This window comes from Martes martes (assembly GCF_963455335.1).
Source record: "Martes martes genome assembly, chromosome: 3".
In the NCBI taxonomy this organism is placed as follows: domain Eukaryota; kingdom Metazoa; phylum Chordata; class Mammalia; order Carnivora; family Mustelidae; genus Martes; species Martes martes.
This window is the reverse complement of record NC_137890.1, coordinates 33,631,446-33,657,352: the sequence shown is the minus strand read 5'-3', so window position 1 is coordinate 33,657,352 and position 25,907 is coordinate 33,631,446. Positions and strand designations below refer to the sequence as shown.

Sequence of the window (25,907 nt, the reverse complement as noted above, 5' to 3'; positions counted from 1 at the left end):
ATTTATGGGCTTTTATTTCCCATTTGAGGTTGACTCGCTTGCCTTTGCAAGGTTGAGTAATCTGGGCTCATAAATTCTGATGTATAGTCTCAAAGTTTCTGTATGCAAATGAGACAAACATCACTATTTTATTGACCAATTTCCAATATTTCCTCTGATCTGAGGCTCATAAGCACCATTATTCTTTCTCCATGTCTGGGAGCAACTATAAGGGCATAATTCAATTAAAATGAGGCTCCTACTTGTCTTAAAGCTGATTTATTTATAGCTGAAGAGAGAGCTAGTTTTACATTACTAACTGGAACTCTGACTTGGTTAATGCTTGTTCCTCTCCCCCACTTTCCAAATAAGAATGCAGATGAAGGGAATCTCTGAGAGAGATGTTCCATGATCATCCCAAACTCTTTTTTTCCCTTTCCTTTTCCTCTTTTACTAAACGACCCCACAGGGAGCTGAGCCTAGATAGTTAACACAAATAATATTTGGGATGTTGAGGAACTTAAAATATGGTGGGGGGAGGGGGGTGGCCACTCTGAGATTCCATGATTCTATGAGAACATGAGTTTCTGAAGGTGTATCCCCCAGTGAGTGTGGTTTTTTGTTGTTGTTGCTGTGGAACCTGATGGTATGAGGAAGTAGAAAATAGTGGCTAAGAACATAAATCTAGCCTTTGCAGTCGCATAGACTTGAAGTTCAGTCCACTTACTAATGGGAGTGACTTGCACAAGATACTTAATCTTTATAAGCTCCTGTTTCCTCACCTGTAGAGTAGGTGCCTGCCCTACAGGTTATTATAAAGATCAAATGTAATAATATGTGTAAAGCATGTAGGACAGTGACTGGCCCTTAGGATGTACTTACTATTTGTGGTTATTCTGGGGTATTACCAGTGCCTTTTCCTCTATTTCAAAATAGAGACTCTAACATCATCTGCAATTTTTAGAGTTCAAGTATTTTCTATTTCCATTAGACAACAGAACACCTTTGAGTCATGCCTGTAATGATATATTTGGCAGCCCTTAAAAAGTTAATTTATAATAGACTTTTAAAAAAAACTCCCCAAAGATCCAGAATCCCCTGATTCTTAAAAAAAAAAAAATTAAATAGTTAAAAGTATCTTGCTACTTTGACTCTATGAAACCCATTTAGACAAAGACGTAGAATTAGGTATTTTTTTTAAACAAAAAAATCAATGCAGAGTGCTAGATCAGTTCTGAAGGGTGTAGGGTTAAACCCTCCAGGCCACCTCGGGTCACCTTTAGTATTCAAATTATTGTTTGATGTATTTGTTTTTATGAAATATTACATGAGAAAACATCGAACAGGTGCTAGAATGGATCTGTGTGCATAACCTGGCTTTTCCCTTCTTCTTCAAGATAGAAAGGTGGTAAATTCTATTACTTTGTTTTTCCTTGCAATCCCTCTTTTTCTTTTCTTGGCTTTTCTTTTTCTTTTCTTTTCCTTCCTTTGCCTTCCCTCCTTCCTTCCTCCTTTCCTTCCTCCCTCCCTCCCTCCCTCCCTCCCTCCCTTCCTTCCTTGAAGTTGGAGACAAGATGGAAGGCTGTACTAGCTAAATTAGACAAGATCGAAATACTCTGCTGGCCTGGTTTGCTGTAACTTTCCTGTATGACTACACTGTACAGCTAGGGCCTAGAAATACCTGTCCTGTTACTTAACCTGTCATTTAAGACACCCTCAAATGGTTTAGTGTGATTTAATCACTCATTCTCTTTCTCAGCCACTTACTATGCAGTCATTATCATGGCTTTTTATCAATATGAGATGCCAATTAATGCTTCTGAATTCTTACTGCTTTGGAAACTCTTAGCATTGGGTCTAGTTGCCTATGGATTGAATGCACTACCCACGTCCTTTTTCCACATTTCCTATAGCCAGTGCTTCCTCAATGTCTAGCCTGACTCCAACCTGCAAACGATGTTTCCACCAGAAGTCCTTGGGTTGTATGAATCTTTTTTTTTTTTTTAAAGATTTTATTTGTTTATTGGACAGAGAGAAATCGCAAGTAGGTAGAGCAGCAGGCGGGGGTGGGGGTGGGGGTGGGGGAAGCAGGCTCCTCGCTGAGCAGAGAGCCCGATGCGGGGCTCGATCCCAGGACCCTGAGATCACGACCTGAGCCAAAGGCAGAGGCTTAACCCACTGAGCCACCCGGGTGCCCCGGGTTGGATGAATCTTCAGCTTCAGCAGATCCAGCCATCTGGGAAGGGTAAGAGGTGCAACGAAGATTGAAGCAACCCTTACAACAGGCCGTGGCTCTGCCTGGAAGGCATGATTTGAAAGCAAAATTCCCTTCTACCCTACTCGGCTCTCTCATGGCGCCAAGAGGAACCCATAGGCTTGGGTCTGGGCCTGTCTTTGGTCTTGGAACTCCTATGTCACATTCGCCCCAGGACATTAGTTTTTGGATAGATCTGGAATGGATTGTATGAGTTCCTAAAAGCTTAACAATTAGAAGAAAAAGGCCAAGAACATAAGTTTTTCTTTTTTCTTGACAGAGGAGAAGACACTAGTGTTTAGTATTATATATATTTACAGCTGAAAGTAAAACTGCTTTGAAGCCCCAAAATTTATTAAGAAAGAAAGCCGCTTTTCACTTTGTCCAAAATTGGACCATCACAGTGTTCTGTCCAATTTTTATTGTTTTCCTGGAGTGTTGTTTATGTAGAAAGTAGTTTCTTACTTTTTTTTTTTTAATCACATGATTGAACATCTCAGGATTTCTTGGTTTGATCACCTTAAAACCTTTCTCCTGATTATCAGTGAAAGCCTTCAGGGGTCTAGGGACCTAGCCTCTTTCCTTTCAAGTATGCTTGGAATCAGCAGGCTCTTATAATTCAGAATTTAATTTGAGGGCTGTAAGAACAATTCAGCATCCCAGTTTTGAAATTTGATGCGACTTTCTAGTCACTGTCCATCTTTTCTGCTTTTCTTCCTCACTTCTCCATCCCTCTTCACTGAACTCTCCCATGACATCAAAAGGAGCCCTGCTTTGAAGGGGCAAAATCACACTCACAGGACATTCTGTTTCAAATTGAAATTGTGATTCTACTTGATAAGGACCATGTTTCCTTTTCTGTTTTTCTTAGAGCCCAACCCATGCCTGAATTTTAACAAATGGGAAAAAGTGCTGAGAAGAAATTAGTTAAATATTGTATCGGAAAATGCTTAGAAAAGGTTTAAAAATTACGATTATTATGGTCCCTGCTTTATCTATAGTCATTTTATTGTTTGAATAACATTGCTTAGTTGTACCTTTTTTTTTTTTTTTTAAAGCATAGAATTTATATGGAATTCAATCAGCTCAACCTAAACTACTAGGGTACATTTAAGAATTAATGTTCCTTTGTACCTTTACATTAAAAAGCAGTTCTTAGGTTCATAATTTAAGAAAAAACATCAGGGGTGCCTGGGTGGCTCAGTGGGTTAAAGCCTCTGCCTTCGGCTCAGGTCATGATCCCAGGGTCCTGGGATAGAGCCCCGCATCGGGCCTGCTTCTCCCTCTCTCTCTGCCTGCCTCTCTGCCTACTCGTGATCTCTGTCTGTCAAATAAATAAATAAAATCTTTAAAAAAAAAAAAAAAGAAAAAACATCAAACAGAGATTTAGGTAAATATATCCTGGCTAAACTCATTGATACTGGAAAGAGAATCCACGAAAATTAGTCTTTTTAGGTACCAGTAGTATGAAAGGCATACATTCTGGACAATGAAGAAGAATCATGAAAGCTTTGGAGGGAGAGAGAGAGAAAGAAAGAGAAAGAAGGACGGAGAGTGAATGTGTGTGTGTGGGGGGGTTGAGCTTTTCTCTATTTTTTACCTTTCCCCCACATCTTGGTGTGGCAGGTGCTAGAAATACGGAGAATTGAGCTCTTGTCCTATTCATGGACACAGCAAGTAATATATCTCTGGTCAGGAGACTACTGGGCCCCTGTAGCCGTCAGATTTTTCATCCCTTCAGTAAGGACTAGATTCCCCGTTCATCTGTCTCTTCTTGGGTCACCTTTTCATGCTAATCTTTGGAAGTATTTCAAAGAAAGTATCTTAGCATTCATTTCAGCCCATGTTTTTTTGTTCCTGTTCCTGGACCTTTGGTTGGTTTCTTTGGAGACAGTTTCTGACTGTTATGCCAATTGTTACAACGTTGTGAATATCGAATTACAACCTATAGTTAATATTCAGTATTACTAGAATATTTTAAAGCAAAATCTACCAGATACAGATTTGTGGAGAGAATATGGCATTGCCTTTCTCCCTGTAGTCCTTTACAAAAATCTGGTTTATGGGGCTAAAATTTAAAGTATTTATAATCAGTGATGGCGTTTTTGTACCGTAGTCACTGCTGTAAGAAAAAAGAATTCTCTAGTATTAAAAATTGAGAAGAATTTAAATTTCAATGGTAAGTGATTAAATATAAGAAATATACTCCCAGCTTGGGGCGCCTGGGTGGTTCAGTGGGTTAAAGCCTCTGCCTTCGCCTCTGGTCATGATCCCAGGGTCCTTGGATTGAGCCCCGCATCGGGCTCTCTGCTCAGCAGGGAACCTGCTTCCTTCCCCCTCCCCTCCACCCCCAACCACCCCCCCCCCCCGCCCTCTCTGTCTGCCTCTCTGCCTACTTGTGATCTCTGTCTGTCAAATAAATAAATAAAATCTTAAAAAAAAAAAGAAATATACTCCCAGCTTAATAAAGAAATTGATATGAACGGCATGCAGTTTGTAATAGCAGCAGTGCAAAAATCACAGAACCATTTTGTAAAGAACTTTTATAGATCAAACAGGATTGTCATGTGAATTTTATATTTAAAAAATTGATTTTGGGGGTGACTCCTGATCTCAGGGTTGTGAGTTCAAGCTCCACATTGGGCGTAGAGCTTACTTAAAATAAGTAAGAAAGAAGTAAATAAATAAATAAGTTTGGTTCTGTCTGGTCTTATGGAATAAGTGTATTCTATATTTTCCTTCAAATTGACATTGTAGTGTTATCAGAACTGTTTGCTTATATCTTACAGAACTTTGGCTATGTATATAAAGAATTTATTTAGGGGAAATGTTTAAGATGAAACCAGTGTATACTCTTCTATTTAGTTTCTAATAAAAGTAAGACAAAATTTTGACTTATTTCTTTGTAGAAGTGACTCTAAAAATAGAAAATAAAAGCTGTTTGGTATTAAGACAGGAGACTTGATTCTCTTGGATAATAGTTGTCGATTTTCAAAATTTGGGAGTTCCTGGAGGACAGAGGCCTTATCTGTTTTATTTATTGCGGTATGACCAGTTTTATATGTGATATATGCTTAATACATGTTTAATTGTTGACTAGGTATATATGGTTCCACTGAAAATCTTCCTTTATATTCTTTTGTACCATGATTGTGGCTCATTATACACTAAAATTATTTGATTCCTATATTCTGGACTTTGTGCTTTTTTTTTTTTTAAATTTTATTTATTTATTTGAGAGAGAGTGCAAAAGAACAACACAGAGGGGGCTGGTGCATAGGGAGAGAGAGACACAGGCTCCCCACTGAACAGGGAGCCTGATGTGGGGCTTGAACCGAGGACCCTGGGATCATGACCTGTGCCAAAGGCAGATGCTTAAAACAACAGAGCCACCCAGGCACCCTGGTTTTATCTTATTTTGACTAAGCTATCATTCACAGAATTAACTTGCCTCAGTTTTTTTTTTTTTTTTTTTCTTATACTCTTTTGGCCATTTTCCCCCACTTTCTCTCAGTGATTAAAAAATGTTTCCAAATCTGTTGCTCAGTTCCAGACTCGAAGTGATTTGGACATATATTCATGTTGGGGCATTTCCTGAGTTGTCTGTCTCAGGCACTCAGAGTTTTTTCTCTGTGAGACTGAGGAAGTGACATCTGACATGGTGTTAAAGTAACTATGTAGAAAGAGTATGTGACCTTTGTGATTAGGAGCTGGTAACTAATCAATGAACAAGGGTTTGTTGGTTGGTAAACCGCTGACAGCTTGAGTAAAGGGCATTGTTGAGTTAATTTAGCTACATATATATTTAATTATATATATACAATTTGAAGTAATAGCTATAGTTACATAGAAATATGTAAGTTTTTGACAATATATTTGGAGTTTTTGACAATATATTTGTAATACAATTTATTTGACAATAAATATGAAGTTTTTGACAATATATTTGTAAAACGGATGTATATTTGGAACATACGCAAATTCTTTATCTGAGCATTGGTTTCTCAGTGTCTCACTTCTCTAGGCATTTGATGGTTTTCTGCGTATTGAAACCATCTCTTCAGATGACTTTTGAATAAGAAATGACAGAGAGTGGTGTGCCCATTCATGTGGCTTACCCATCTCTTACTCCCTGGGTGAGGCACCAAGTCAGAGAATTGAGCTGAGTTGCTTGGTCTACTGATGAGGTTTGTTTCAGGACCAAGTTGAGCCTTTTGGCCTCCCCCAGCCCCCCCACACAGCCCCCCACCCCCCAGCCTCCCCAGTCAGCTTCCCCATGTACATTTCACACTTGCAAATGTGCTCACACAGGAGTCTTCAGGAAACAGCAGCTAGTTTTATTTGAGCAGTCTTACAGTTTGAAGATAAGCAATGCCAAATCTAACCAGATGGTAAGTATGGAGTTACTTATAGATAAACTTAACTTGATGCCAATGGTTTTACATACATCCAACAACTAATTAATTTAAAAATGCTTTCCCCCAAAAAGCATACAAAACCTTATCCATTTGGCATTAATAACATGAGATAAAGACATTAAAAATGATCAGTGTTGTGGTCTTTCCTTTGCCCTGTTTAAGGGAGAAATGCGATATGCTCGTTGGTACAAAATCAGTTCCTGCCTTTCAAATGCCACACTTTTCTTCAAGCGCTTATCTTATCATTTATCATGCAAGAAAAAAATTACCCTTGTAAAAATTCAACTTACAAAAAGTATACAATATATATGAAATTCCCTTGTCCTAAAATGCCCTTCCCTACCCTGAACACCATATCTCACTTCCTTCCCTGAAGTAACCACTGATAAGATTTTGTTGTATATTCTCCTTGACCTTTATTCTCTGCATCTGTATAAACAATTCTATCTGTTTTGAATTTCATATGTCGAATCGTATCACACATATTGTTCCATAATTTAATATTTTCACCTGCATTTTTTTTTCATATCAGCACACAAAGATCCAGCTCATGGTTTTTTAATGCTGCGGAGTCAGTAGTCAATAGAATACTACTCTGTGCACCTTTTTGGGGGTTTTACCATTTCTCTAGTAATAAATCATTCATGCCCTCCCCCCCCCATTTCAGTTATAAAAAAAAGTCGCGGTGAACTTTCCTTGTACACATTTTCTCAAGTGCTTCCTTTTTTTGGTTACTTCTAATGAATTGCTTTGGTAGATTCACTCTGCATTTTTGGGCCCATCTACCAAATGCAAAAGCTGGACTGTGAAATGCCGAGGTACTACTTTGGTCTTTTCTGAAGTGTTAACTGCTTCATCCAGGATGGGGAGCTATTCGAGTTGTTGAGCTATTGAATTCCTCTTTCGGCTGAGATTCCCCCAAGAACTCTGGGGAGGGGAGGACATGGTAATGGCAGAAAACTCGGACATCCACCTGTTGATTCAGCCACCAATTAGCTCTTATCTTCGAAATAATCCCAAACCTTCCTTAACACAATATACCTCTATCGTCGTGGCTTCTCATTGCAACTTGCGCTTCACATCGCAGTCAGACCTCACTACGGAGGAATCTGCTTGCTCTGAGTGCTCTCCCCCAGCTGCAGTCTGGGCTCTGGCCCACCGCAGCTGCCACCACGGAAATGGCTCCCACCATGACCTTCTGGGTACCAGGCTCTTGCAGGCATGTCGGGGCCCTCCTTCTGGGCCTCTGGGCACCCGTCAATGCTCTCAATCGCTTCTTGCTGAAGGTCCTACCTCTATTGGTTTGGATGACATGACAGTGTCTGTCTGTTAGTGCTACTTCAGAAGCAGCAACCCAATTGGTTTAAGCAATCAGGAACTTCACAGGAAGTTCACACAAGTGGAAGGCTAGAGGTCGAGCAGGTATCAGGCTTGGATCCGGCTCCAGATCTTTGTGATTCTCTTCTTTCAGTTGGTTTCCTTCTTAGACTGACGGGGAGTGAGGGCTGTGGCCAGTCTGGGTTTCACAGTTCCTGAGGATGCCATTTGGAAGAAGGGAAAGCATTGCTTCTTGAAGCTGTGCTAAGAGAATAATGAAGAATTTTGCTGGAGTCCCATTACGCCTCTTTCTTTCCTTTTTAAAATATATTTTTTTCCGGGGCACCTGGGTGGCTCAGTGGGTTAAGCATCTGCTTTCGGCTCAGGTCATGATCCCAGAGTCCTGGGATCGAGACCCACATCGGGCTCCCTGCTCTGCAGGAAGCCTGCTTCTCCCTCTCCCACTCCCCCTGCTTGTGTTCCCTCTCTCACTGTGTCTCTCTCTGTCAAATAAATAAATAAAATATTTTAAAAAATAAAATATATTTTCCCCAGTTTTGTTAAAATAATTGACGTATAATACTCTATAAGTTTAACTGTGTACAACATGGCTCGATATATGTGTATATGGCGAGAATGATGACCATAGTAAGTCTAGTTAATGTCCATCACTCAGTTATAGTTTTCTTCTGGTGATGAGAACTTTTACTTATTTATTTATTTTTAGGTTTTTATTTAAATTCCAGTATAGTTAACTTTCAGTGTTAGATTAGTTTCAGGTATACAATATAGTGATTCGACACTTCAGTACATTACCCGGTGCCCTCCTTAGTCCCCATCACCTATTTCACCCATCTCCCCATCCACCTCCCCTCTGGTAACCATCAGTTTCTTCTCTAGGGTTAAGAGTCATTGAGAACTTCTAACATCTACTCTCTTAGCAGCTTTCAAATATACGGTACAGTATTGTTAACTACAGTCACCATCCACATTACATCCCCTATACCTACTTATCTTATAACTGGAAGTTCTTTTTTTTTTTTTTTTTTGTAAGATTTTATTTATTTATTTGACAGACAGAGATCACAAGCAGGCAGAGAGGCAGGCAGAGAGGGAGGTGGAAGCAGGCTCCCTGTCGAGCAGAGACCCTGATGAGGGACCCTGGGATCATGACTAGAGCCAAAGGCAGAGGCTTTAACCCACTGAGCCACCCAGGCGCCCTATAACTGGAAGGTTTTACCTTTTGACCAACTTTTCCCATTTCATCAACATTTCTTGAATCTCATCGGGGTTCTTGTTCCTCGTAGTCTCCAGCAAAGGGGGTAAGATTATCTTTAGACTAGTTAGCCCAGTCCTGGGAATTGAGACCTTTAGCCTGATTAGAGGCCCATGCACTTTACAGGGAGTTGGGGGGAATTATGTGAAGGAGAGCAGGAAATTGATACTTTTTAGGAAACCAACAATGTCCACCACAACTTCTGTTTCTTGGTTTTGGTTTTAGTTTTCTTGTTTTGTTTTAATCTCAGCTTTCTCTTCTTGGTTCCCTAATGATTTCCTCTTCTGCCCAGCCCTTTAATGTGGTGGTCCCCAGAGTATCTCTTGTGCTTTCTTCTCTTCTCACTGTTCATGTTATCCCTGGGACAGTTCATTTACTTTCAAGGCTGTGTATGCTGATGACTTCTAAATCTATAACTCCTGATCATGGAGTTCCTATAAATGGTAGAGTCTTTTATCCAGTTGTATATTTTCCAGCTCCACTTGGTTATCCCATATGCATTTCAAGCTCAATGTGTACCAAACTGAGTTAATCACCGTGGTCCAAGACCAGCACATCGTTCTGTATTCCCAGTCTTAGTCAAGAGCCTCATCAAACACTATTCCCTAAGTCATGGTAGACCCCTTTTACTTCCCGACACTGAAGCAGGCCCAAAGCCTTATTGATCTAGCCATCAAAATGAAATAGGGCCACAGGCTATGAGATATCCTTCCTATATTACGCTTTCTTTCGGTTGTGTTCTTGTATGTGATCTTAAGGCATTTCATACATAACTATAAGAGCACTAATATTGTTCACTAACTTCTTGACTGTGGGCACCACATCTTATTTGTTTTTAATATCCCTGTTCTCAGCAGAGCTTCTTGAACACTGTAGGTGTTCAGAAAACATTAGACAATTATTAAATGAGTTTAGTCGTTAAACACTATTATTTTCAGATACTCTCCCAAGCTATGAATGTCTAATGCTCTTCATTGACAGACTTGGTCCTGCTCTGTGGTTGGGGTGGGTGGAGTCAGTGGGAAAATGCCAGAAGCTGTGTCCTAAGGCAGTGAGTACCAGGTCAGGGCCAGTGTAAACAATTTGAAACTAGGTCACAGATCCAAAAATGGCTGGATGGATCTAGGAAGCTAAGGCATGAAGCCAGTTAGGTTGGTGTCTGAGTTGTTGCAGAGGCTGATGGCAAGAAAATCTTAGAATTAATCCCAGGTCCATGAGAGGCACCTGTGGCAGCTTTTTATCCACCTCAAGATGCTCAGTGTCATAGTCATTGGGATACAACGATAAAAAGGAAGTGATTTCTAACCCAGTAGAAACATGATTAAGTGGGAAAGTGGATATGTAACACAAACTTAACTTTAATGTAAGAAGTGATATAGTAAAAAATATGTATACAGCATTAAGGAGTCCTGAAGAAGGAGCTAATTCATGTGCTTAGAAATTGTGATGAACTTGAGGGGATTTTTGCTAATTGATTTTTAAAAAAAAGATAACACTTTCAATACTAAATGTAGCATTTAACTCCATAAATTTCCCCAGGATAAATCATTTCCTTCAATACATAGGCCAAAGTTTGTTTGTTCCACCGTATCTATGTGTCATCATTTTTTTTCAGGGCTTGTAGACACTGCCATTCCATGGAAATCTTTTCAGTAGCTTGGTACTCAAGCTATAAATATAAGAGTTTTTTTGTTTCTTTTTTTTTTTTGGAAGATGGTTTTTATGCAGAGAAAAGATTCAGAATTTACTTTAGATGTATAAAAATTAATATTCAATAGAGTACGTTTATCAACTATACCTTTAAATTACTCTTTTAAGTTTAGCTTGTAAATCTTATTCTATTTAAAAGTCTAGCAAATTTTAGCATCACTTTATAGGGATTTAAATAATGTTCATAAAATAAAAACCCTTAAGCATTTAATATTGCATTTATAAGTTTGATATATGTGATTTCAGCAAGTTAGATTTCAGCAAGTCTAAATCTATTATACACATTTTAAGTTTTTTAGGTTGACCCTTTATTCTCATAGGTCAAACTTTCTTTCACATCATGAATACTTAAAATAACCAAGCATGCTCAGATTTTTTTTTTTTTTTTAAACTTGTGTTGTTTACTTAATTTAGGAGACACAGGATTCTCTAAATCAGGTAGGGGCAAAAGAGACAGGGTCCAGCTATGTTGCTCAGGCCAGAGTACAGTGGCCGTTCACAGACTCCGTCCCACCACCAAACAGCATGGTTGTTTTGACCTTGCTTTGTTTCCGACCTGGGCGGGTTCACCCCTCCTTAGGCAACCAAGTGGTTCGTGCTCTGGGGAGATCACTACTGATGCCGAACTTAGTGTAGACAACAGGAAGAGCACAGCGTACTGCCACCTAGAATTCCTGGGCTTAAGTGATCCTTCGGCCTCAGCCTTCCAAAGGGTAGCTGGGACTACAGGTACATGCCATATCCAGTTAGATTCAAATGTAGAAATATTATTCATTGGGATTTGATTTTCTTTTTTTTCCATTTATTATGATTTTTTATTTGTCATTTTTTATTTATTTTGGGAGGGGGGTGATTTTCTTAACCATTGCTCTACTTAATTAAAAACTATTCCAAGGCTGGGAGATGATTAATGTAGGTGGACAAGATTATGTCTCCATTTTTTTTTTTTTTTCCTCTCAATGCAGTTGCATTCTTGGAGACTTTGGGACACCATGCACTCATCTGTAGTTGGGGTGGCTTCAGGTTCCTAAATGGTGGATACAAAGAGATACATTTCCTTATAATTCCCTCTATTCATTCACCTTCACAACCCGACCTGGCCTGCTTTCATCACTTGATTAAATTTTGCATTTCTTTGACTCTTAAGATATTTAAATGACTTGCCATCTGGCGGATCTAATGACTATTGTACTTGTGAATTTTTTGCATTCTTTTTATAGCTTGCCTCTTTGTTAGGGCCACAACACTCCCATAAAAAAAGGTCGTCCCACTGAAATCTGGCTATCCTTCAAGGCTTTGCCATAGTAAAGTCACAATTTTGAAGGTTATCCTGACTTACATCCGTCAGGATCTTTTACTGTGTTTGCTTATCATCTCTCTAACCTGGCTGGCTCAGTCTCATTTTTATGGTCTCAGTGTGAACGTAACCCCCCTCAAGAGTTTTCCCTGGATTGCCCTTTCCAAGAGAGGGCTCCTTTATTATTTCATATACCAGCACTTACTAAAAAATGTTCTTCACGCCACATAAAAAAATCTTGAGGAAGAGGAACAAAGCAGGAGATATCACAATCCCAGATTTCAAGATATGCTACAAAATTGTAGTCACCAAAACAGTATGGTACTGACACAAAAACAGACACATAGATTAATGGAGCAGATTAGAGAGCCCAGAAATAAAGACATGCTTATATGGTCAATTAATCTACAACGAAGGAGGCAAGAAGAAGCAAAAGGGGAAAAGACAGTTTCTTCAAATGGTGCTGGGAAAACTGGACAGCTACATGCAAAAGAATGAAAGTGGACCACATTCCTATACTATACACAAAAGTCAACTCAAAATGGATCAAAGGCCTAAATGTGACACCTGAAACCATAAAACTCCTAGAAGAAAAAATATAGGCAGTCATTTCTTTGACATCAGCCATGGAAACATTTTTCTAGATAAGTCTCCTGAGGCAAGGGAAATAAAAGCAAAAACAAACAGTTGGGCCTATGCCAAAATGAAACACTTGTTGTACAGCAAGGAAAATCATCAACAAAATGAAAAGGCATCCTACTGAATGGGAGAAGATATTTGCAAATTATATATCCGATAAAGGGTTACTATCCAAAATATATAAGGAATTTATACAACTCAACACCAAACAAGCAAATAATCTGATTAAAAACGGGCAAAGGACCTGAGTAGACATTTTTCCAAAAAAAGCATACAGGGGACGCCTGGGTGGCTCAGTTGGTTGAGCGGCTGCCTTCGGCTCAGGTCATGATCCTAGTGTCCTGGGATCGAGTCCTACATCGGGCTCCTTGCTCCGCTGGGAGCCTGCTTCTCCCTCTGCCACTCTGTTTGCCTGTGCTCACTCTCTCTCTCTATCTCTCTGACAAATAAATAAATAAAATCTTAAAAAAAAAAAAAGGCATACAGATGGTCAACAGATATATGAAAAGATGCTCAACATCACTAATCATTAGGGAAATGTAAATCAAAACCATAACAGGATATTACTTCACATCTATTAAAATGGCTAGAATAAAAAAGATAAGAAATAAAAAAATGTTGGTGAAGATGTAGAGAAAAAAGAACACTCATGCACTGTCGGGAATGTAAATTGGTACGGCCACTATGAAAACAGTATAGAGGTTCATCAAAAAATTAAAAATATAATTACCCTATGATCCAATAATTTCACTACAGAGTATTTACCCAAAGAAAATGAAACACTGATTCAGAAAGATATATGCACCCCTGTGTTTACTGCAGCATTATCTACAATAGCAAAGATATGGAAGCAACCCAAGTGTCCATCAATAGAAGAATGGATAAGAAAGATGTGGTAAACACACACACACATGCTAGAACGTTACTCAGCCATAAAAAAGGACACCTTACCTTCTGCAACAACATGGATGGACCAGGTATAGAGCTAGGTGAAGTAAGTCAAACAGAGAAAGACAAGTACCATATGATTTCACTCATATGTGGAATTTAAGAAACAAAGCAAATGAGCAAAGAAAAAAGAGATCCTCCTCCCTCCCAAAACAAAAACAAAAACAAAAAACCCGGAATCTTGATACAGAGAACAAACTGGTGGTTGCCAGAGGGGAGGTGGGGTGTGCAGGAAGCTGGGTGAAATAGACAAAGGGGGTTAAGAGTATACTTACCATGATGAGCACTGAGAAACGTATGGAATTCTTGAATCATTAAATTGTACACCTAAAACTAATATAAACCTGTATGTTAATTATACTTCAATTAAAAAAAACAAAAAATCTGTGATTATTAATTTATCTACTTGTTACTTCTCTGTCCCACTAGAGTGAAAGCTCCATGTAAAAGCTAGTTTTTTTTTTTTCAATTAGGCATTTTATTTTGAAGTAATTTTAGAGTCATAAGAAATTACAAAGATGATACAGACTTCTATGTACTCTTCATCTAGCTTCCCCAAAGAATATATTCTTCCATAACTAGAGTACATTATCAGAACCAGAAACCTGACATTGCTACAACACTATTGTGTAGACTTACGGACCTCATGGGGATTTCACTGCGTTACATATACTCATGTGCACATGTGTGTGCATGTGCACATGTGTGTAATTCTGTGAAATTTTATTCCATATATAAATTTATGTGACTTACTGCAATCAGGATACGAGCTGTTCTATGACTACAAAGACACTCCTGCTATCCCTGTAGGAGGACTAGACTCTTTTATTCATGATTGTCCTGCCAATGCCCTGTGTCATATCAGGAACGTGATGACATCCAATAAATATTTGTTGAGTATACCAGAATGTGGCTGGATATTACTGGGGGGGAATTTACCTAACTTGTTTGAATAAAGATGTATTACTCTGTTTATCGGATTTCAGTTACTAAGAGGATGTTTGAGGAGAAAAATGTTATCAAACTCCATCTCATAATGACTAATTGGCAAAGAACATAAAAAAATCCATGGCTACCAAGATCTCCCAGAAGAGTTACATCTCTCTGAATCTTATAAGCAAGGCTTTGCCAATGTGAAAAGTTTGTTAAGTCTTGAGAGGAGGCTTTTATAGACCCTGTATACCTGTGTGTGTATAGATATATGTCGCTGATGAATTATGTGAAATGGCATTTCGACATCATCTGGAATCCAGACTAGAAGATGGTGGCCTGACCGAAGTGCAGAGTGCCTCGCTTCCTCCTATTTTCAGTGACTACTGCTGTCCCAGAGTCAACAGAAACACGACCCTCCATTAACGTGCTTTAGACGGACTATAGTAAAATTTCCCATAATGGATACTAGGGGGAAATCGACTACTCCTGAAGGATATTTGCACACTGTTGGAGTTTCTTGACATTAAGATATCTTTTTTGGAAGCATTTAAAGAACTAAAGAAAGAAATTGCCTTTTAAGGAGACCTTGTGACCGAAGGAGGGGGAGAATAATTCCACTGCATACCAGACCTTACCTCTGCACAGAGTAACCACGGGACAAATGCTAAAGCAAACATGCTATAAGAATGCCACGATATTCATTCCCCGCTTTTCTGATAAGAAAGGTTTATGAATTTTTCTATCTTGAAAACCTTTGTGTTGCAGGCTTTGCTTTAGCAAGTTGCCTCTTACTCAGTGCGTGGAGACTGAATCACTTCGGAATCCATTTTTATTTAGTTCCTGGAGGTGTAGCATTTAGTGTATTTTGTGTTGGAAACCACAGGTAGGACCTGTTTCTGTAAATGATTTATTTCCATGGATCTGTTCCTTCAATTGATTTGATATTTACTTAAGAAAGTTCTTTCTTTGCTTGCCTTGTCAGCCCCCTCTGAGAGCTATTGTAAAGTATGTCACTGTCATAAGTAGGCTGATTCCTTCCCAGTTGTTTCCCTAAGGTTTATACATCGTTTAATGGATTCTGGGCATCATTTCATAAGGATTTTTCTTGAAGTTCTCTCTTGGGATAAAACCTATGGCTTGGGGAAGCTTTAACCTGGACCTCAGTTAGTACTATGGACTATTTTTTTTAAAAAAAGATTTTATTGGGGCACCTGGGTGGCTCAGTGGATTAAGCCTCTGCCTTCGGTTCAGGTCATGGTCTCAGTGTCCTGGGATCAAACCCCGCATCAAGCTCTCTGCTCAGTGGGAGCCTGCTTCCTCCTCCCTCTCTGCCTGCCTCTCTGCCTACTTGTGATCTCAATCTCTGTCAAATAAATAAATAAAATCTTCTTTTAAAAAAGATTTTTTAAAAAAGATTTTATTTATTTATTTGCGAGAGAGAGAGAGTGAGAAAGAGAGAAAGAGCATGAGCTGGGGGTGGGGGGAGGGGCACAGGGAAAAAGTAGGCTCTCTGCTGAGCAGGGAGCCCAACACAGGGCTCCATTCCAGGACCCTGGGATCATGACCTGAGCTGAAGGTGGATGCTTAACCAGTTCAGCCACCCAGGCACCCCCCCAACACTGTGGACGATTGACAGACCCTCAATTCTACTTGGATTTTAAATTAAAGCATCTTTAGAACTCTTTGCTAGTTTCACTGATTTTAAAATTCAACCTAAAATAAAAACAGGGCAGTTGCCATTAAAACTCAGCTTTAAGACAAATCCTGTGCCAGCCCTTCCAACCACACAGCCATCCTCAAGCCATTCTGGAGTGGCCAATGGATACATAAATAGTGATGCAACATCCTTAAGCAGGGAGGCCTGTCAGTCTAGAGTGTGCCTCAGTGTCTTCATCTCTCTGGGTAATAGTGATTTCAACGTCCTAAAAGGGTTTGTGTGGGTTTCACCTCAGTCCCTGTCCATACTATGGGAGTGAGACGGGTATGGCGCATACTCTTCAAGTTGGATTTCTGAGCTCCACGGAGCTGGCTGTGGTGGGCTGCTGGCCCAGGGAGTAGGGCCTGGAGAAGGGATGTCCCAGGTCTGCACTTTGCCCCCCTTCCTTAACAGCAGCTGGAAGCTGTTCAGTCCCTTTGCACCGCTCTTTCTCTTTCTGTAAATAGAAAAATGCTGCCTTTCTGCAAAATAACATTTCAAGAAGGACCTATGGTGTTTGTCTCCAACTCACTGAAAAGGAAGGGTGGTTTTTATATGGAGAGGAAAACCAAAGGCCAAGGTCACCAAGGAAGAATACTGCCTTCCAAAGCGACCAGCTGTTTCCAGCCACTGAATTCCATTGGTATCAAAGCTTATGGTGCAAGTGATTTCGACTCAGAGCTCCCAGCTGCCATCTTGGAGCTGGCCCCAAGAACCAAAGGGAGTCACCAAATTTCAGCTTTGCTTAGGGAAGTCTACTATTGCAGGAAAAACCCTTTTCGGCTTTCCAGGGAACTTCTAGAGTTAAGGACTCCTGTGACTTGGGTCAATTAGGTGCTCTTTCCAGACACTTCTCCCTCATCGACATGAATATTTTCCCAAATGTGGCTCTCTGTTTTACCCTTGCCTCTGAGGAGGAAACTCTTGTCAGTGGTAAGGGCAGACCAAGGGCAGGGAATTGCTCATTTTTCTGCATCATGGAAAACATAGGATGTGCAGGAAACATATCCTTTCAACTGGCTTAATCCTTCAGTGAGGCTGATTTCAATGAGCTCCATTGTGTTCAGCCCTTATTCGAACGCGATAAAAATAGAACACTTAGAGTGCTATGTCTGTAGAACCAGAGCGAAATAGAGAGTTGAGGTAATTGCCCAGATAATCCAAGCAAAAACAAAACAAAACAAAATAAAACCAACCACTGTTGAGAAGGAAAAAAAAAAAAGCCTCTTCTTTAGGAGTTTGAATGATCCAGTCTGGTTCCCTACATTGTTCAAATTCATCAGCTCTGCTTCTATATTTACTTTTTCTACATAGACGGAGCCTAAGTTATGTTGAAGGGTTTTCTCCTTCCCCCCATATTATCTCAAGTACCACCTCAAAAAATGCTTTTGCTTTAAGAGTATCCGAGTCTGCCCTATTTCCCAGGAAGAGAAAAAGGAGATCTCACAATAGAATTATACATGTTTTTAACGTTAACACAGCAGAGTAAAGAAAAGATGACTCCAGAGTTCCGGGGGTGGGGGAGATTTCTTTCCCATTTGTTTCTGTGAGTTCCCCTCAGCAGGTTGCAAAAGGCTGGAGATGGTTTATCTACACTCTCACATGTTTTAGACCTGTGGCTTTATGCTTGGCTAAGTGCCTGTCATGTGTGTTGGTCGCCAGCCCAACAGCCTGGCTCGTTTAGAGAATCAAGGAACCCGGTTCCCTCTGACGCAGCAGCTGGTAATATTCCACTGGACGCGAGTGAGACGCTACCTGAATTGGAGATGCCGTCCCGGCGGGAGCTCTTAGACTGGCTTCCCACGTTGGGACCTTGGCCATGTGACTGGTCTCTCCGATTACATTCCCTGACCCTGTTGTTTTAAAGGTACTTCTTCTCTCACCATCCCTCTTGCAGGGACTCAAACCTTTTCACTCATTTTTCTGATTTTTTCCTTCTACCTCTTTCCCAACATAACCAGCCACCAAGTCCTGTGGATTCTTCTTTCCCAAAAGTTTCCATGATTCCGACCTTCAATTTTAGACCCATTCCCTGAGTTTAGGTTCTCATTTTCTTATCCCTCCTAATAATTTCCTGTTTTTTTTTTTTTCAGTCTCACCCGTTTCTAATCTGCCTTAAGTAAATGCCAGAACAAACTTCCTTGAAACTCTCCTTGATTGAATTGTAATTCCTTGCGCAAAAAAAAAAAAAAAAAAAATTCCTTCCTGGATAGCTCCTTGCTGCCTAAAAGGTTCTGTCCAAATTCTTCACCCTGGCGTTGAAAGTGCTTGTGAGTTTGGTTCTGATGACATTGGACCCTCACGTGAAAATTCGGCTCCGGCAAGTCGAGCTTATTGTCCTTCTACATGAAATGCCTTTCCTTCTCTTGCTCACCCCTTTCCACCCTTTGACCTTTGCTGGAACATGTCCAAGATGGAGAACACATGCACATGGGAGCTCATTGCATTTTTTGAGCAGCTATTATTGATAAGAATGCCTGCCTGCCTGCCTCCCTCCTTCCCTCCCTCCCTCGCTCTTTCCCCCTCCTCCTCTGCCCTCCTCCTTCCTCCCCTCCTTTTTCTTCTTCCTCTTCTTCTTCTTTTCCTCCTCCTTCTTCCTTCTTTCTCTCCCTCTGTCTCTGTCTCTCTAACTTGGAGGTAATTTCTGTCTGCCTGTGCCTTATCTGTCTTTGACTGGTCCTCAGGAGAAATACGAAAGAAATATAATTCTTCTTTTATATCAAAGCCCCTCAAATATTTGATGAATAAGCTATCGTGACTAATCCAAATACAACCCAGGTTGTAGTAAATGGTTTTCTATTAGAAAAAAAAAATTTTTTTTTCTATTAAAGTGGTTTTTAAATCATTCTCCATCTTGGCTGTTTTACCTGGAAGTACTCCAGGGTGTTAACAATAATCTTAAAATACAGATTATCAGAAAAAAACACAACTTCCTGATTTATAGTATTCGTTCCAGAGAACTTGATATATTTGTACCACTCATTTGGCTCATTATGTACTGTAGTATTTACAGGTTTTTTTGGCTGCGGAAGAGGGAGGGAATATTTCTGGTGCCTTTGCAATTTTGCTTATAAACTACATGATCAGCCTCTGGAAAGAAGCAACTCAGATCTTTAAATTTCTGTGTGCTTTAAAGAAGGTCCTGTAACTAATAGGTATTCAATCCTTTGATTTTTGAAAAAATAATCTCTAGTGATGAAGTTTGCTAAATTTAGTGTTCTCTCCTCAGTTCTTATATTATTTGATCTCTTGGCAGTATGGACACTGTTGTCCACTTTCTCCTTCTGGAAACTCTTCCTTTGGTCTCTCGCACAATGTACTCTGCAGATTTTCTGTCTAACTCGCTCCACTTTCAACCTTCCTTGTGATTTCTCTTTAACGTGGGTTTTCTGTGAGGCTCTTTCTAATGCCTGATCCCCTGCTCCTTCCATGTCATCCTGTCATCAGCTCCTATAATCAGATTTTAGCAGTCTGTGAGTGCTTGAAAATGGTTCAGCTTTCTTTTCCTTGGAAGAGAGATGGTGGGAAGAAGAAAATTGAGGAGATTTGAGAGATATTTAGGAAGTGGAGTTGAATGAACTTAGGGATGTACTGGATTCTGCGGTGGCAACAGGGAAAGGAAGAGGGAGGAGCAGTAGGTTAAGGGGCACTACCAGCAGGGTGGTAGGTATACAGTGGGGAGGAAGAGTATGAGATAAGAGGATGAGATGCACATGTTAGTTCCCGTCACAGCACTTCCCATCCTCATTGTAATCACCTGGCTCCCTGCACGTGCCCCGCAGTAGGCCTTCCCTGCAAGGACTCACCATGGATCCTCTGTGCTTGTGGTTGTATCCTCTTTCCTTGCATAGCACACATTGTGGCATGTTTAAAAAATCTTTTTATTTTTTTATTATTATTTTTAATCACGCTGTATTATCTTTAATTAAGTATAATGCCAATTATGTCTTCCTAGACATGTCACCTAGAGACCATTTTACCCACTGTTCTATTTGCTCACCAGTCCCTTGTCTCTCTCCATACCAGTGGTGAGGCAGATACCCTTTCCACAAGGAAGAGCAATCCATGGTTTGTTGCCTTTGCCAATAACAAAGATGTTAGAGAGTCAAGTGGCAAAGCTGTTACCATTGGCATTCTTCATCTGAACTACATCAAAAGAACCAGTGTGTGTGTGTCTCTCTCTCTCTCCATTGGTGATCAGATCAGTTCTTCCCTGGTTAGCACCTCTGGTCACCACACACAGATTCCCAGGGTCAAACTTGCTGAAATCAGTAAACTTTCCAGCCCCCAAATTAATCTGAGTGGTGTCATTCACCTCGATGAGGGGCTAGTAGATGGTGTGAGCACCATGGGCCACCAGATAAGGGATTTCTTTTGTCCCCCACAAAGATCTTCCTCGTTCTGCAAAACTTATACTTGGCCTCTCGGGTATAATCCAATGAACAGCAAAGCGACATTTGGTGTCAGAGATCAGACAGAAATTCTCCCCAGTTTTTGCCAATGCCAATGACATCCATCAGTAGGGTAAGTTCTATCAGTTTGGACCTTGTTATCAATCTTAATAAAATGCTGTATACAGATCTTTACTTCATCTCCTCTCAGGCCATCCTTAAGTCTTTTGCTTAGGAAATTGATGAGGAGGGACAGTCTTTCAGCTTATGGGGACCAGTAGATGAATAAGAGATGAACACACTGGTCAGTCTATCTGGCAGCCAATGCTTTGGAGCTGCTACACTCTTCAGACACTTCTTGGGACCAAGAGCCATGGCCATGCTGGGCACAAGAAGAGGATTGCCTCCTTCTTGTACATTAGGAAAGAGAGCTAAAAATATCTTTTTAGAAAAAGGTTTGATAGGGACTGTTTAAGATTGTTCAGGGAAGACTGTGCTGTCATATCTTGCTGCATACAACTGGTGTTATAAAACAGAAGAAAAAAAAGACAAACACTGGAATTTTAAAATCTATTACGGCATTAACAGAACATCAGAAAAATGACACAACACACTGGATCCAATCAGTGAAGTGGTATTTACTGAGTATCTATTTTGGACAAGGCTCTGAATTAGGGCCTTTGGGTAATCATATAGGCTTTGCTCACCAAGGGCTTGCTCAGGGGAGGCCTGGCTTACACCTGCTGTCCCAGGTGAATTAACAGTTCTCTCTTATGCACTAACGTGTTCTCATCTGGACAGTGTATTAACAGATCACACTATCCCTGGGGGGATATAAATAGTTCCAATTCAAATAAAAAAAGGGGATTGTTTTTGATATTGGGTTAGATGGGGGTCAGAGAGTCAACAGCCAGACATGGGGGGGATTTAGGGCTGTCATGAAGAAATTCACTCAGGAAAATTATCAGGAGAAACAAACAAACAGACCTCAAATTCCAAACAGAGTCAAGAAATCTCTAGAAGGAAGATCTGGGGGCAGATTTTGACAGGAGTCTAAAATGCCATCATTTTCCAGATGTTGCTATCCCTTTGAAATTTCCACTGTAAGAGTTATTCCCTGGGTTTCTACATAAAAGCAGTGGGGGAAGGGGCAGACTCTTGGCTTCAGAATTCCATTATAAAAGAACAGTATGGCCAGAGAAGGACTGAGACCTCCCCTCCCATTCCTGGAAAGCCTTTCCTCTTTGGAGGATGAGCAACACTACCAAGTTTGGAGACTGCTTGGTTTTCCCCTGGGCAGGGAAGAGGAAAAACAAGAAGGCATAGATCCCCGGGGAAGCTTGATCAAAACTGAGGATTGCCGGGACCCAGTGTGAGCCTCGAAAGGGCAGGGGAGTTCATCCTGCATACCTGGAAGGGCTGGGATGTTGTAACTTGGTGGGAAACCAGAATGAAATCAAGTGTAATGATTCGGAGGACTTTTTTTCCATGAGATTTCAAGGAGTTGGCCCTCATGATCATGATGAAAACAAAGACAGTAGCACACTGTGATGAATGAGGTGTCATACTAGAAGCAGAGGAGTGCTGGACCCATGAAGAGAGAGGGAAAGAGTGCTACTGGTTGTTGGGAGTTGAAAATCAAGGGAAGGAGAGAGGTGCTTAAAGAGGATTTTTAGGATCTTTTACTGTGTATGGTTTATAAAAAGTCTTTTCCTGTTCTGTAGAAGTTGCATAGGCTTTACCAGCTTCACCCAGTAGTGGAGACTCTGGCAAGGGTCTGGGGACCTCCATGTACGCCAAGCACATATTTGACAGAATAAAGACTGTAGGTGTAATTAATAAAACACAAATGAGAAAAAAAACAGCATTACGAAGGTCACAATGACTTCTTGTTATATATATATATATCTCCTCATCAATAGATAATTTAAAGGAAGAACTATTTTTGTGTGGGAGTGTGAGGACAAGTCTTGGAAGGTTTCAGAAGCAGGAAGGTGACAAACACAGGTCTAGGGCCATCTTCAATTCTTTACTCATCCTCCTCTTTACTACTTTATTCGTCAACATACAGTGTTGAACTTTCCAATAGAAATGGCATAGAGTTTTTGCTTTTAATAAAAACCTGGAGGTTATTTCTGACATAAGAATTTAATACTTCCTTGATTTTTCTCTTGGAAGATGAGATAAAAAAAGAAAGAGGCAGGTACATGTTTAAAGCATGTCTTGGATGTTTTCTTTGACTATGACAATGTTAAAAATACAGATGCTTGAAACAAAATGGACTTCTCTTTTGATTCTTGAGACAAAATGGACCGTTTGTTTCTGTGGTGATTAATTAATAGCATGGTGTTCTGGTACATAATTCTTGTGTTCCTCCTCATAGCAACCCTCTTCTCCCTGCTCTGGTCCAGCCACGCTTGCTGCTGTAGGGATTACTCTTGCTATACTTTCTGCTCAGGGTGAATGTTTGAGGACTGTAGTATTGTGTGCCATGTGCATGCATATTTCGGTTCCAGCTTCTTTCACTTAACGTAGTGAGTGTTCATTTTCCCACATCATTCAATTTTCACTTAAGATTACTATTTTCCCAGATTCCCATATGTATATTCTATAATTCACTTAACTTATTTGTGGGTAATTTCTAGATTTTTATCATTAGAAATAACACTGTGGTCTCCACTGTTGTGGAGGCATGTTACCCGCCACTTTCCCCCAGTTGTTCTTCTGCGAGGGGTAGTCTGATGTCCTCTGGGCCCCATGTTTTGGCACTCTCAGCGATACGCTCTGGAGGAGCTCAGGAGTTGAGCCTAAGGCCTAGGTCTAATCACAGGATTCCCTTGCCCACAGCAACTGGCTCAGCCATGGACCTGTGATCCGAAGAGAGTCAGCTGGATGTGGTGAGTCTTGGGCTGAGACTTCTGAGCGACTCACACTTTTTCCTCAAAGGATTTACAAATGAGAGGCCACAAAAGAGATACTGGTGAGGCCATCTTGCCATCACCTCAGAATGATACCCGGGAGGAAAGCAGGGTCGAACCAAAAGACAGAAACAACAGAAAACAACAACAAACAACAAACAAAGCTGGAGTTTTGACAAAGTCGGTTAAACTCTGACTTCAGCCTGTTCTGCATCTGGACTTTGTTGTTTGTTGAACCAAGAAATCCTACAGCTATACCGCTCCCCACAATACACACACACACACACCCCTTATTTTTAGATTTGTTCGCATTGAGAGCTTTGTCTCTCAATGAGAGAGCCCTGTTGTTACCTTTTTGTTTGGATGTTGTTGGCTTCACAGCAGATTATGTCTCTTGAATAATAGGACCTAACATGTTTTCAGTGTCCATCTTGTGTCAGGCATCATGTTAAAGACTTTACCTTCATTGTCATACTGAGGCCCTTCAAGAGTCACTAGAGGTAGCTACTATTACAGTCTTCATTTTACACATATAGACATCGAGGCCCAGAGAAAAGACCAGAACAAAACATTAGTGCTGAGTCACAGGCTAGCAAGTGGCAGAGCCAGGATTCCTCACTAGGTCTCTCCAGAGCCAGAGCTACAACACATTTTGCCCTTCTGTTTCTCCTATTTTCTTTATTTATTCCCTAAAAACGAAATGAATTTTGTGTGAAATCAGAAAGACAAGAGCAAGTAAAGCTCTTTTGAAAAGAAGCATGGTTAAAGGTTTTGGTCTTGGAACATAAAACTAAAAGACTGGATTTTAGAAGGAGCATAAGAATTAGAAGCATCTGAGAAAAGACCCACAGTGGGGATTGACTATGTTTGTGAGCACATGTGTGTGTGTGTGAGTGTCATGGTTGGGCGTTAGGATGCTTTCCCATCACGGAGTCTCAGAGTCTAAGAAGTCAAGTCTATCCAGAGTGAGAGCTCATGTGGAAATGTGAGTGATAAGATTAGAGCAGATTTGGAATCCTACTTTAAAAAGTCTAATTGTGATGTTATAAGCAACAGAGAGCCCTTCGTTCCTTCAGAAGGTGTAGTGGACTCCTGCTTTGGTGGCCCTAGTATTCATGCCCTGTGTACTTCCGTCCATGTTGATTTAAGCTTCTCCATTTAATGAGCCTTGGCCCATATGGCATTAGCAGACCCAATGCAAGAGGAAGCTCAATCAGCTTTTACACATTTGGGTTTATTCTCTCAGAAGGCTCTTTCTTAGAATCCAGCTGCCGCCTGTGAAGAAACCCAAGCAGCCACAGAGAAAAGTCCATGAGGAAGTGAGGTCACCTGACTGACAGTTCTAGCTCTGCTCCCCATTGCCATCTGCCTTGGCAGCCATTTGAAATGAGGCCATTTGGATGACCCAGTCATCCTAGTGTCCTAATCACCACAGCATGGGGCAGAAGAACTGCCCAGCCAGACCCTAGAATGGCGAAAAGTAATAAATAGTTGTTTTGAGCCACTAAGTTTGTGGGAGTTTGTGATGCAATAACAGATGGTTGAAAGGATTGAAAATGCTCTTTCTGCTTTCCACTCTGCCACCCCCTCACCCCCGCTTTTCAACCTTCTGGCAAATATAATGGGCTTTTTGGACAATGCAAAGATAAAGAGAAGAAAGCCTCATGACCCCTGTCCACATTCTTTCACCTCTCGCTCTACCTTGCATTTTTTGAACTCAATATTTCCAAAGCAGAATTCATTTTCTTTGACATCAAAACTCCCTTCTTCCTCCTTTCTCCATTTTGGTTGTTGATATTGCCCTGTACCCAGCTGGCCAAGTTAGACATATCGGATGCATGGGACTCTCCCTTCATTCTCACTCCCCATGGTGAACAGCTCGCTCTGCTCACTCCCCATAGCATGGCTGCCAGCCCAGCCTGGCTTCACGGGAGAGGGGAGAGCCTGCATGCCAGGAGATCTAATACAGCTCTAGTAGAAGGTGTAGCCCTAGGGCTGCTGCAGCTACAACACTGTTCTAGAAAAAAAGGGAGTGGCTAGGCCTCTGAACAAGATGGAGAAGTCTCTCTTCTGGCAGTTGTACCTCCAGAGCAAATAAATATAGTTTCTGTCCCCTCTCCCCTATTCTCCA

The 25,907-nt window shown here is 40.7% G+C and overlaps 1 pseudogene across 1 annotated transcript; it reads right to left on the bottom strand.

The window, feature by feature from the left end:
• Positions 1-20,455: 20,455 nt before the first annotated feature.
• On the bottom strand, positions 20,456-21,233 carry LOC308340207 (small ribosomal subunit protein eS4-like; annotated as a pseudogene). Its single transcript has one exon. The product of its transcript is annotated as a small ribosomal subunit protein eS4-like (transcript).
• Positions 21,234-25,907: the final 4,674 nt, after the last annotated feature.